Source organism: Perognathus longimembris, chromosome 4, assembly GCF_023159225.1.
Source record: "Perognathus longimembris pacificus isolate PPM17 chromosome 4, ASM2315922v1, whole genome shotgun sequence".
NCBI lineage: Eukaryota > Metazoa > Chordata > Mammalia > Rodentia > Heteromyidae > Perognathus > Perognathus longimembris.
The window spans coordinates 57,402,271-57,416,664 of NC_063164.1; positions in this window are offsets into that span (position 1 = coordinate 57,402,271).

Sequence of the window (14,394 nt, forward strand, 5' to 3'; positions counted from 1 at the left end):
GCTTTTATTTCCCTCTAACATGACCCCCCTAAACCAAACAGCAGGGGGATAGGTGTGGAAGAAACACGGTGCTAAATTTCCTTAGTTTTTGTACAAAACTGCAAGCGACATTGCCACAGTGAAATATTGCACCTCGAGAAACGCTCAAGGAAGAGTTTAGAAAGCAAACAAACAGGGAAGGGAAACTGGTTGTTTTTTACCGCTACCACTGTTGTATGCGCTGTTGTATATTCTCTTTGGAGGAGCAGAAGAAATCCAGTATGGTCCTTGTTTTCCTGAAGAGAACAAGAAGAGACATTTCTCCAGAGCAAGTGCTCTGGGTTTAGTTTCCCAATCTGTAAAAACATTTACGAAGCTCTTTCCCACTGTTTTGGGAAGATTTAAAATTTCTTAAGATATTTTCTTAAGATATATAATATAAGCATAGCTATTATCCTTACTAATCATGGGGGGCTACTCCCCTCTCTCCCCCTTTTTTAAAAAAATTTTTATTTATTTATTTTTTTCTTATGACATGGCAGGGCATGAGGCTGGGCTGGGGATAAGGGCAAAGGTCTTTCTTCTGGAGCTACTTCCTGCTGAAAGGGGGCAAGGTGGTCAAGGGCCCCTGGTCAGCCTGGCACCGTCCAATGTTGCTGGCAAAAGTTCTTATCATTACTATGAGAATGGCCATCCAGGCCACTGAGTGTCCTGGTCTCCTCTGGCCACCCTGTAGCTTGGCACAGCAATATGGAAAAGATGATGGCCTTGAACCGCAAGCTTCCAGGTGGTGACTTTAGAGAGATGTTTTTCTGTTAAAAGAGACTTTTGAAAAGATCAAGCAAAGTATTGACAAGTTCTCAGAGCTGGTTGGCATGAATGACATAAAATATATCCTGGGCATAAGCCAGAAAGGTAGACTGGTTAAGGATATTTAAATCCCCCAGCATTCTGGTTGGTTGCTGAGTATTCCCTGGCCTTTTAGGCAGATGCCCTTTTGGCTTACACAGAATGATGATTTTTAAGAGATTTTCCTAGTTATAAAATCCCAAGATAATTCTGTGGCTTTTAACAGTTATGGTGCCTGTGATCTGGCAATTGTTGGTACTTTGGTTGTTTAAATTTCCATTTAGTGGGCTGGGGATATGGCCTAGTGGCAAGAGTGCCTGCCTCGGATACACAAGGCCCTGGGTTCGATTCCCCAGCACCACATATACAGAAAACGGCCAGAAGTGGCGCTGTGGCTCAAGTGGCAGAGTGCTAGCCTTGAGCGGAAGAAGCCAGGGACAGTGCTCAGGCCCTGAGTCCAAGGCCCAGGACTGGCCAAAAAAAAAAAAAAAAAAAAAAAATTTCCATTTAGGAATGTACTTTCAGGCCTTTGTCTCAGCCTTGTTTGCATCCGAAAGACTCTGAACTCAAATGACAATTTTTTTTCTTAATGTAAGAATCACAATTACAAATTTAGAGGCACTTATTCATTTAGCATTTTTAATAAATCAGTGAGAACCATTAGCTTATTTTGCCATATTTTTTATACATACAGGGTTAACGAGAGTTTACTCTTATCCCCATAGTTAGTTAAACATACTTTAAATGCTTGCCTGATTATATGTAACTCAAGATAGGAGTCTCACATGGAAATTCAGTATTCGAATCATCAGACTAATATCCAAGATAACTTAATCGTGTTTACCAGGGTTTAAACACAAGGGATTTTGGCCTCAGCATTTTGCTTTTTTTCTAATATCTCCAAATTACGAGAGGATCGTAGGATCAAATCACTTTAGGCAAGCAAACTTTTTAACCATCCAGAAAAACTCTTTCAATTTCTGGTCTCTCTGAGCTGGTAATTATAGGAAATCCAACCAAATTACTTATTGCTGTATCAGAACTATTGTTCGCCTTTTTAAAATATCTCCAATTACTCCGTTTTTATCGGAAATCTGAGGCTTTTTCTTGTTCTTCTCTCACTCAGCTTGTAGCTGCGAGTTTAACAGAGAGATAAACCATGCAGGGAAGCACAGCGGGGGTGGGGGGGTGGGGGGGTGTTTCTCGGAGACACAGGTGCTAGCCCCGCCCAGCTGCAGTCGCTGGAGGTCTGCCCATCTCTTGAGTCCCCGCCCATCCGTGGTGGCGGCGTGAAAATTTGGAATCTCTTTCATCTGTTAACAAAGTTTAGAATTTAGCCTGCAACCTCAGAGTTAACGAATCTTCGACTGGCAAACATTGACAAAAAACTGAGAACCCCTTTTGTCTCCTTTAAAGCAGATTATCCAGCCTTCCCAGGCCTCAGAGGCGGGACGGGGGGAGGGAGCCAGCACAAAGCAGTTTCCACCCAAAACCTCCGTGGGCCCACCAGTAAGGGTGGGGGCGGGAAGAAGATCATCCCGACTTAGCAAGCACTGATAACAGAAATCTAAGATCCTGTCTCTTTTGGCAGCCACATAATCCAATCCAGTGGGTTTGGGGCCGGCTTTGGGGGTGGAGAGAGCTCACACAGCTCTGTGCCCCAGAAAGCTGCCATGCCCAGCGCCGCCCACAGTTCCGGGGTGCCAGCAGCTCCGGCGCTTGCAAACCTCCACCACGCCACGTTACTGCCGCTGTGGCTACCCAGGTGCAGGTGCCAAGTCGCAGCTCTGTGCTCCGGCAGTGCTCGCGTGCGCCGCGCTAGCGGTCCAAAGGTTCTCGCGTTAGGTGCTCGGCGCCGCCGCCGCACTCAGCAGCCCCCAGAAGCAGGAAGAAAAGCAGAAGCCGGTGTGAGGGCAAGCCGCTCCAGGTGCCCCCCGAGCCTCTATGCTCGCCATGTCTCAACCTTGCTGGGGCCACGATCTCTCGACGAGGGTGCAGAATTCGCACCACTTGTCCCAGGTCCCAAGCACGCAGCTGCTGCTGCCGCTCGGCACCCTGAGACGCATAAGGCTGCGCCCCGCCCCACAGGCTGCAGAAATCTCTCAGCCCTTGGCCCGAGTGTTTTAAATATTCGATTCAGTCTCTTGGACACGAATCGGTTCTGCCCCACCTCTTTCTTTTTCTTGGTGGGGACCACACGCCCGGAGAACTCATTCTATCCAATTTTCCCGAGGGCTACCGACAGCCACGGACTTACTCCATGGGCTCTATGCCCCACATTGTGCGCCATTTGCTGGGCCTTGCTCTACTGCCCCCCCATCTGCATGGGGTGGGGGGTTTGCTGGGCTTGTCTGCTTCTTCCGTGTGGGATCCATGCTTGCTCTCTCACGTTCCCTGGCCATCGGGATTAATCGTGGAGGCAGGGTCCCAATGCAGCCTTGGTTTGTGTGTGGTTGAGAGACCCCCATGCCTGCCAGCCCAAGGAAAGACTTGAGCGCGTGGTGGTCTCGGAGAATACCTCTGGGGTGTTCTGATTTATTCAAATAAGGAGCCAACAGATATACCCCCAAGGGTGGGCACAAGAGAGGGACTACAGGTTGGCCACAAGGGCTGTCCTTGAAGTGATGTCAGGGGACTTCCTTTGTGGGCAGAGACCCTAAGGATTGGGTTCTAGGGTCTCCGGCCATCAGACACGTGCTCAACCCCAGGGGCGGGGGCTTCTCTTCCTGTTAAAGGCGGAAGAAGAGAGGACGGGCTAAAGCCAGCTGTGGCCTCTTAAAGGCACAGCTGTCGCCTCTTAAAGGCACAGCTGTCCCCAACAGGGGAGGAGTTACCAGATCTCTTTTCTCTTAATTTATGGAAGCACTCTGCTAGTCTTTTAATCTTACTTCCAGGATGCCAACTGCTGAAGTAAGAATGTCTTGGACATATCCAGGACCTTCTAGAGTTCACTAGAACATATACCAATGAAAGAAACAGGGTCATGTCTGTTAGATTTCCTTCCACATTCCTACAACCACATGATCTATGGACTAAAAAAGTAAGGATTAAGTCAAGGTCATCTAGTAAGAGATTAATTTTTCCCCCAGTCCTGAGACTTGAACTCTGGGACTAGGTGCTGTCCCTGAGCCTCTTTGTGTCAAGGCTAGCAGTCCACCACTTGAGCCACAATCCCACTTCTGACTTTTTCTGAGTAGTTTATTGGTAGATAAGAGTCTCAGAGATTTTTCTGCCCAGGCTGACTTCAAACCATCATACTCAGATCTCAGTCACCTGAGTAGCTAGGATTATAGGCATGAGCCCTGATACCCAGCTGAGGTTAATTTTTTATACTACATCTATTGTTCTATTTATGACCATATCCTTGTTAACTTCAACATCATACTCAACATATAATGTAAGTTTAGCATTTGTAAAACACAGATTAATGCTTGAACTAAATTATCATGTCTTCTAAGCAGCTTGTTTAATAAAACATTTGCTCAGAACATAATGCCAAATAATAAGAACTTGAGGAACTTGGATGAATTTGCTAATCTACCGAATTAAATTCCAAATTAAAATGTAGCTGTAATAACTGTAACTTGTGTTGCTATGGCACATGAAGAGTTTTTCAATATCTAACACCCATCTTGGAGACATTTATTTTTCCTGAAAATGAGTTCTAGTTGCCAAATACTAAGGAGACATCTGTAAGTCTAAAACTATGTGTTTGAATTCTTCTTAAGAAAATCACACCAAACCCAGAGAAATGTGGGATGTGACTGTAATTCTAATCAGCGTTATTCTAATTAATATTAAATGAAATTCATCTTCAACTATGTAACAAGGTCTAGGCTAGGCTCCTTCAAGAAAATTGAATTCTTCCCCAAACATGAAGACAGTAGGCATGGCATAGGTAGGAAATAAGATGAAAGGCCTGTGTTCATAATAACAGTTCCGGATACTGATACTTGATTTGGTATTTTGTCCGTAAGTTGAAAGTAGCAAAATAAGTTCATGCTGTTTGTATCTTTCATTGAGGCCCAAGGATAAGTTAATATAATGATATTTTAGCACTTATCACAGATTAATTACCACATTCCTAATCTAAACTAATATTGTTCACAAGAAAATAAACATACTTAACTAAAGTAAAACTTCGGTTCGACTGTGACAATGAGACTTGGTATTTCTCTATATTATTTATAAGTTTAATAAATACTATTTGTAACTAAAAACAATTGAAATATAAGAAAATGAGAATGTCTAGGTTTGATTTCTTTAAAAACTGACAATATGCATTCATTTTAATTTGATGCTGAGTCTCCATCAACATAGAGTAGAAATCAATACTAATTATAGTTCCTAAAACCTACATATCTACTGAATTGATTATACTACTAAATATATGCAATATCTAATATGTAAATCATTTAGTCCTCATAATGTCTCTTTGAATCACACTTTTATTCTCATTTTATTTGCCAGTCCTGGTGCTTGAACTCAGGACCTGTGCACTATCCCTGGCTTCTTTTTGTTGTTGTTGTTGTTGCTCAAGGTTAGTACTCTACTACTTTAGCCACAGCGCCACTTCCAGGTTTTTCTGTTTATGTGGTACTGAGGAATCCAACCTAGGGCTTCATGTATATGAGGCAAGCATTCTACCACTTAGGCCTTATTCCCAGCCTGCTTTTATTCTCATTTTAACGATGAAGAAATTGCAGCACATAAAGATTGAAGAATGCTCAGAACCTACAGGTCAGCAATGTCACACACAAGGGTAGGATCTCTCCTAAACACAGGCCTTTCATCCTTATTCCCTACTGCCATGCAAGCTGGACTCACTGTAGTCTAATTTATGGCTTACGAGCTAATCTTTCATTTTGATAGTTCCACTTTGGTATTGCACTCCAAACCAATTTTTGTTCAAATCAACAAATAAATGCTGATGATGTGTCATGTGCCAGACAATCTTCCAGATACTTAGGATAATACTCTGAAGTAATGGAGAATAAGAACCTCTGAGGAAGTCTTGATGAAATAAAGGTGGATAATGTAGGACTATGGTTGCTGTTGGTAAGAGTTAGGAATGGAGAGAGTGAAAGTTAGGCCATAAAAGAAACAATGGTGCCATAAATGAGCCTCCACATTGGCTGACTTACTGTTCCACTCTGGGGACACTTGGTACAAAGCAGCTTTTATTGCCTGTCTGAGCTCATCTCTTATTCCAAAAAGATGAACTTACTAGTTGTATGCCTTTGAATTTACTAATTGTTTTTTCTTCATCTTCTCCCAGATACTGTATGATTAATACATTCAACTATGTTTCTTAAAACCCATGTTCTCAGTGATGCCTTTCCTCAGTTAAGAATAGCATAACTCTTTCCACCATTTTCAAATACCTTTCCCTACTTCATTCTATTCACCTTGATCACTGTCTAGAACTTTCTCTATTGTTTTGTTTATTGTTTGCTTTTACCACTAGCACAAAACCACCTAAGACTATGCCAAGTATATGGAAGAACACTCAAGTGATTTCAGAAGTATCCTTTTGCCTCCACCATAGTTATATCCATAGAGTTATAAAAAAGAGAGTAAATAAAACATTTTTGAAACCCAAACTTATAGGTTTCAACATCAAAAATTTTGGGGGGAAACAACAAAAACAACTCCACATTTCTTTAGCTCCCAAAAGGTATATTAAGAACAATGTCAGTAAATTAGACAGCAAGGTTTTATAATAGAATACTGAGAAGAGGAAACCCTTGATCTGTTATCAGTAAGTTCTTTGAGAAAGGAAGGACACAAAAAGGCTTTCCCTTCCAGGAGAGGTGGTGATGGGAAAGAAAAAAAAATGGCAAGCCATTTAGATGAAGCTGCAATGTTAAAATACGAAAGGGTGAAATCCTAGTTAACTTAAAGGACAGCCAAAAGTGGACTCCCCTGGCCATAGATAACCAAGAGACTAGCCTGGGCAAAGAGAACTAGACTGGGCAAAGAGAAAAAGGTGCCGGTATTGTTGATGCAGTGGGAGAAATGGTTAGCAGGTCCTCCTTGGCCAGTATTGATGGTTACCTAAAGCCTACACAAGGCATACAAGGGCCTCAGAAGCTCTTATCTATTTCAAGAAGGCACCACTAGTCTTTTCCAGTTAAGCTGCACCACATCTGCTCTATGGTTACAATGAAGAAGTCAAAGTCCTGCTTTAACCAAGGATTTCTAACTGGGCAAGTGGGAACCCATGGGAGACTCGCCCAGAATAAGTGCAGGAATTTCAGTGCCAGCAACAATCAAGAAAGGATGTAGTTAAGAAAAAAGAAAGAAAAGTTAGGGCCTGACTTAGTTAAGACAAACAAACCACCATTTCCTAGCCATAGAATTTGTTCATAAGCACAATGGGAAAAACAATTGTTTATTTGGTTTTGTTGTTGTTGTTGTTTTTACCAGTCCTGGAGCTTGAACTCAGGGCCTGAGCACTGTCCCTGGCTTCATTTTGCTCAAGGCTAGCACTCTGCCACTTGAGCCACAGCGCCACTTCTGGCTTTTTTCTATATATGTGGTGCTGAGGAATCGAACCCAGGGCTTCATGTATATGAGACAAGTACTTTACGACTAGGCCATAGTCCCAGCCCCTGGGAAAAACAATTGTGAAGCACTGAACCAATATGATCACAAGTTAGTGGATATCAATAGTTGAAAACCCAAGAACCAGAATAACACAAAAATCATACTGATTTCCCACCATTCAATGAGAATTTTAAGCTTTTCATTGAAATGTCTTTTACAAAGAGCCCAGGCACAGAATAAATAGTCCTACTAAAAAGCCCATCTTTGAACTAACTGAATGTAACACTAATGATGTTCCATTCACTATGAAGAAACTATCTCAACTTTAAGATGTACCTTAAATTGGTAAAAGAAAAGTTAGATCCCTACCACAGTCACTCAATTCACTGAGTTGGCTGAGTCTTCAGGATGATTTTTACTAGTTATAGTCAAATAAAATGCACACATTCTTTGCACATCTGCATAATAATGAATGGCTTTTCTATCCTATAACTGTATCCTATACCTCCAAACAGTTTTGAATTCATATATTATGACCCACTCCAAATAAAACTAATTTAGCCTTTGTATTAACAAATATTAACTTTCTCCAGTCCCAGTGTCCACTCTTCTGAGAAAAGATTCATAGACAAAAAAAGAAAGAAAGAAAGAAAGCTTTTTGGATGATGAAAATGTTGGCTGTCAATAAAATCAGTAGGATTTTATCTACAAAAATGTATATGCCTATTATTTATCTCTTTTAACCAAGTCATACACATAGTTCAGTTTAGCTTCTTTTTTTCCCATGGTTTCAAGAAAATTCATGAACTTCCTTCATATTAATCATCTAGTCAACAAACAAGGAAAGCTGGAACTGATGTTCCCAAAGTGTTTCCTAGCAGAATCCCAACCAGATATGTGATCATGCGGCTTCAGGGTAAGAAGAGCCAGGATATCTATAAATAAAGGAATTTTTTTTAATCTTTAAAACAATGTAAAATTACTGGTTTAAATTCAGTTTAAGGTAGTTGTTTCCCTTAACTCCATGTTTATTGGGGAATACTAGTTTGGTAGTTCTGTAACTACATCTTAATTTATTAAATAGCTTATGTGATAAAAGAATTTAACCTGGGTTTGGTAAATCTAATTGCTATCTTAGAAATAAAAATAAGGAGTTACATCCTGTAGTTGTTTTTGTTTGCCAGGAACCGATTATGAAGAGTTTCCTGTCTAAGTAATTAAGGTAATCCTATAGCAGTTGCTTAAATTATAGGCTGTGGTCAAAGACTCACTGGACAAAATCGATATTCTTGAAGGCTTACTAATAAACAAAACTCATTCTTCCATCCACGTTATAAAGGTTATCTCCAAATAAGACAGATAAGAATAAAGGGAATGTCATTTGACAAAATATAATTTGGCCTAAGTATTAATGCTACTTAAAACTACTTTAAATGGTTTCAATATGTACATCAAAGTTCAAGATATTCTAGAACTGAAGGTGAAATGCGACACGCACATATTTCAGTGTTCTTCCTGTGTTCCATCTACTTAAACTTTGAATAATTTATTAAGACATAATTTTGTTTCTCCATGAATAAAAATTTATTAAACAATGTATTCTCACTGCTGAGCACTGTTCTGTTCATTTTGTGCCAACTGATTGAACTCTACATTCCATAATCAATATTTATTCCCCTTTCTCTAACTCCAACTCTCCCAGTTGCAGTTGCTTCTGATTCGATAAAGTACTCAAAGATCACAGTCTCTGAAATTCCTTTAATGGAGAAAACGATTATATGTGAATACCAGATATCAGACTTAGTAGTGAATTCACTGTTTGGAACATACTGTTGAAAGTTTAAGACAAGGAAGGAAATCATAAAGGACAAAGCTATAGATCTGGTAAAGTTTTACGTTCAGGGAAAGAAATGGTTAGCCAGAGGGCTGGGAATGTGGCTTAGCAGTAGAGTGCTCATCTCGCATGCATGAAGCCCTGGGTTCGGTTCCTCAGCACCACATACACAGAAAAAGCCAGAAGTGGCGCTGTGGCCCAAGTGGTAGAGTGCCAGCCTTGAGCAAAAAGAAGCCAGGGGCTGTGCTGTAAGTGCTCATGCCCACGGGTAGGGAGAGGATGGGGATGTTATAATTCTTCCTGGAGGCTAGCCTTGCTGGAAACATCTCTCAAGTGAATCACTTTGGGGCTGGGAATATGGCCTAGTGGCAAGAGTGCTTGCCTTGTATACAAGAAGCCCTGGGTTTGATTCCCCAGCACCACATATATATAAAATGGCCAGAAGTGGCGCTGTGGCTCAAGTGGCAGAGTGCTAGCCTTGAACAAAAAGAAGCCAGGGACAGTGCTCAGGCCCTGAGCCCAAGCCCAGGACTGTAAAAAAGAAAAAGAAAAAGAAAAAGAAATGATTAGCCAGAAGATTTAGAGAAGTATAATCTTTTCTATTCATTTAACAATACAGAAATCTCTAGGACCAAAAACAAGGTAGTTATCAAATTCTATGAGAATGTTTCCTTTAAGATTTTAGAAGTGAATGATTTAAAAAGGAAAAGAAACAAAATCATTAAATTAGAATAAGATCCCAAAGTTAAGTATGATCACAACAAAACAACCAAGCTATGCATGGAAGCTAAAACCACAGTTCATTATATATTTGATACTAAAGACTTACTAGCATGACTAACACAAGCATACAGTAAATATGAGTCAAACCTCTATTGACTTCGTCAATGAAGGAAACGGTGCTAAATCTAGTTGTAAAGGCAGAAACACAAAACCACCATTTCAAATCTCAAAAAATTGTTTAATTCAGAGGACATAAAATATTTCCTGGGGTTGGGAATATGGTTTAGGGGTAGAGTGCTTGTCTAGCTTGCATGAAGCCCTGGGTTTGATTCCTCATCACCACATAAAGAGAAAAAGCTGGAAGTGGTGCTACGGTTCAAATGGTAGAATGCTAGCCTTAAGCAAAAGGAAGCCAGGGACAGTGCTCAGGCCCTGAGTTCAAGCCCCAGGACTGGCAAAAAAGAAAAAAAAAAAACTCAATTCATTTAAGCTATAAAAAAAATACAATGGCAACAATAAAATCCCAAAGGTTGCTATGAAAAACAATAAGGCTTATCTCACTTTATCTGGACATGTGAGTGTATCATAAGGTGTTAATTAACTCTATCAGCTTCCTTGCAAAGGTCAGCACAAGGAGAGTCATACCTTATTGAACAACCCAAACCAAAAATTAACTTTTGCAAAACCTTGATGGAAAATTTGATGAGAACAGTCTCCTGGCTATCAGCTGGGTCCAGTCTCTGTTCCGTGACACTGCCAGATTTCCCTCTCACACATCATCCTCAAAGCTAAACTCTCTTCAAACTTTATCTCTCACTTTCTCTTTCCTGGGGATGGGAGAAAATGTCTTGCCTTCACACAGTACACACACACACACACACACACACACACACACACACACACACACATCATTGCAGATGGAATCCAGGGCCTCATGCATACTAAGCAAGAGGGCCAACTTTCTGCATTTACAGAGCTTCTATGATAAGAACAGGCTTGCTAGATATCTCTCTATTTTAAGGTCAGCTAATTTGAACCTTTAATTACATCTTCAAAAATCCCCTTTGTGATGTAATATAATTTCAGGGCTGTCATCCTCTGGATTATAAAGAAATCTTGAAGTCAGACAGTGGCATTTTAGGTGTCTGCCTGTTACAGAATCCTTCCCACAGGCTCTGTGTGGGACCTATTAGCCTGTAGGTTTGTTTGTTTGTTTGTTTAGAGGTACTGGAGTTTGATCAGTATCTTTTGCTTGCCAGAGGTGCTTACCACTTGAGCCAAATGCCCAGCTCTTGTTTAATTTTGTTATTTTTTAAAGGGAATCTCACCTTTATTTACCCAGCCAGCCTGTGCCATAGTTTTCTTATTTATGCTTCCTGAAGGATGACAGGCACACAGTACCAGGCACTGTTTTTTATTGGTGGGGTTAAGGTCTCAAGTACTTTATGCTCAGGTCAAAAGGGAATTGTAGAATTATGGTCCTTTTGTTCTCAGCCTTTCAACTAGCTAGGATTACAAGCATGAGCCCCCAAGCCTAGCTTAGCCTGTAGATTTACAGCAAGTTGGATGATATGACTGAGGTTTTCTAGTTAATGTACTATGTTAAGAAACGATATCAGAAAATATCAAAACTAAACCTTCTATTGGAATGCTACTTATGACAATTATATATATACATATTTATTTATATATAAATATATTTATATTTAAATATTATGTTTATATATAAATATAAATTAATGTAAATATATATTTAAGGTTTCTCTTAAGAGAGACAAAGTATTGAGACAATATTAGCATTGATAATTCCAGAGCCCTCCTATAAAGCCTAAACAATAAAATATTTTTCTTAATTTTACTAAAAAAGAAAAAAAACAATTAATTCCTACAACGTAGTAAGACTGGAATTCTCATTACTTGCAATCTCATTGTAAACAGTCTTTAACTGAAGTATGAAGCTATTTTAAAATTCAAATTATTTATTGCTTTTTGTGTTTAAGAAGTAAAAGTTAAGGATATGGAGTTGCCCTTGGTCCTACCAAAATCCAAGATATTTTAAACTTAAAATATGTATTAAAATAGGACTGGATTTGTGGTAGAGTGTCAAAGGAGAAAGCAATCCAGTGAGCGCAAACTCTAATACCAACAAAACAATAACATTAAAAATTGAGCAAAACATTACAACTTGCTGCTGGTAATCCTAACTATTTAGGAAGCTAAAGTCTGGTAGAACAGGATTGAAAACTTGATTATGCAATAAGGTCCAAGAGACTTCATTCCTAACCACTAAAATAGATGAGTTAGAGGCATGGCTCAAGGGGTACAGCGCCAGCTATGAAAAAGCAAGTTTAGCAAGAGCAAAAGACCCTGATTTCAAGAAGTAGTACCAGCTCAACAAAGATATGTGTATTGCAAACAATAATTTTTACATTTTAAACTCTGATCATAAAAAGGTAAAATCAAAAGTTAGCAGTAGACAACTGTTTATTGGAGAAAATGTCTGAGATGAGTGAATGATTTTGATTATTTACCTCTGAATCAAAAAGAGAAGGCTGGAATGTAGCTCTCATTTTAAGATGCTTTGTAACAAATATCTTAATATCTCTCACACTCAACCAATGAGAGGCAAGATCATTTTACTATTACAAACACACAGAAACCTCTGTAATTTCTTTTGGAAGGCAGTATAAACAAAACAAAACAACAAATAAACAAAATAACAAAGAAAAACCCAACCATATCACACCACTCTTGATCACAAGGAATGTTTCCCTTTTCAATGTTGAATAAAATATTCATGTGGCCTCACAGAAACCATGCAACCAAAACGTGCGTGCGTGCACACACAGAGCGAGAGCAAGAGAGCGAGAGGTATTTATTTATTAATCTTACCTGGTAGAGAAACCGTTATCAGCTTGATAGAGACCTTAAGCAAATTCTTACTCATTACAACTACCAGTGAGCAACAACATAGTGACACAGACTACACATCCAGATAGACAGGATGCTCTCTCGACTCATTGCAATAGCTTCATGGTTTCATGCTATGGTGGCTTGAAAGTGTCTTCCCAAGGACCCATGTGTTAAGGGCTTGGTCCTGAGCTGAAGTCACTACCAGTAAGTGGTAGACCTTAAGTAAGTTGGTTCTGGTGCAGAGAGATTGGATCAAAGCTTTACTCCACCATGCATTGTCTAACATGAAGTTCTGCCCAAAGCAACAATCCAAAGCAATCATTGACTGAAGGCTCTAAAACCACAAGCCCAAGCCTTCTCATAAGTTGTTTGTTTCAGGTAATTTTGTTACAGTAATGGGAAGCTGACTAACACAGTTACCCAATCATTTTTTTTTTTTTTTTTTTTTTTTTGGCCAGTCCTGGGCCTTGGACTCAGGGCCTGAGCACTGTCCCTGGCTTCTTCCCGCTCAAGGCTAGCACTCTGCCACTTGAGCCACAGCGCCGCTTCTGGCCGTTTTCTGTATATGTGGTGCTGGGGAATCGAACCTAGGGCCTCGTGTATCCGAGGCAGGCACTCTTGCCACTAGGCTATATCCCCAGCCCCTTACCCAATCATTTTTGTATCTTTCTGTGAAAAGGGATATGACCCTCACCATAAGACAAGGCATGGGTGCAATGACAAACTCTTCCACAAAATACAAACAAAAACACACAATCACAGAACCAAAACTCAAAATAAAACAAACTAAGAACCAGAGATTGGGCAAAGACAAATTCGTAGTGTGTCTTGGGATCCACTCAGGACCCAATGAGAGAAAGGCCTGGGATTGAACAGCTTGGGAGATGCATTCTGTATGGTGTCACTGCCCCAGCTGGGTACTCTCTTCAGACAGTTAAATGTGATAACCAAAACTGGGAAAGCATAGCTTCTTATATGAATATGCATATAGGTATGCATACATATATATGTCTATACACATGATAATATTTATTGTATGTACAAATACATGTTTATTACATAATAACATATTTATACTACACATGTTTATACATATGTGTGGACATTGTTATATAATAAATAGTATTTAATAATATATTTATATCATATATGTTTACACATACATATATTTATATGTATAATACACATGCATAAAACACTTCTTTAACTTTTCACTGAAGAAATCAATCAGTACACAAGTGTGGTTTCAAGAGCACATGGAGAAACACTAAAGAGAGCATGTTGGAATAAAAATTCTATGTTAGACAGAAGACTAATTATGCCCTCAGTGGAAGTCACATAATAATCTACAAATCCTTTCATCTCTACCCAACAAAAACTTACAAGTTAATATGCAACTTATCAGTCTGTGTTTTAATCAAATAATAAATAGTATATCAAACAAAAGGGAAAAACTCACTTACTGAGTTAAACTGCCTTTTAGAGGACATTGTAGGCAAAGCACTGAAAGGATATATGATCCATTTTTTTTGCTACATTACTAAGGT